Source organism: Polyodon spathula, chromosome 42, assembly GCF_017654505.1.
Source record: "Polyodon spathula isolate WHYD16114869_AA chromosome 42, ASM1765450v1, whole genome shotgun sequence".
Lineage (NCBI taxonomy): Eukaryota > Metazoa > Chordata > Actinopteri > Acipenseriformes > Polyodontidae > Polyodon > Polyodon spathula.
The window spans coordinates 2117298-2117548 of NC_054575.1; positions in this window are offsets into that span (position 1 = coordinate 2117298).

The following is a 251-nucleotide window of genomic DNA, read 5'->3' on the forward strand; positions in this document are numbered from 1 at the left end:
TAATCGTAAATCTCGAAAAACTACTCACTTCTAAATCTTTTGTAGTCATTTTTGTATTACTTTAGTATAATGTTAATTTGGATTCATATGTTGTTGTTTTTTTTCTGACTTTATGTGAACGAAAAGACACACATTTGCCCGTTTTCCCATTGGAAATAGTGATATTTTGAAATATCACTGTCCTGGTCACAAAAGCAAAGTTTGTGGGGAATAATAGCCATTTTCTATACTTTTGAGGCATAAGCAATTAG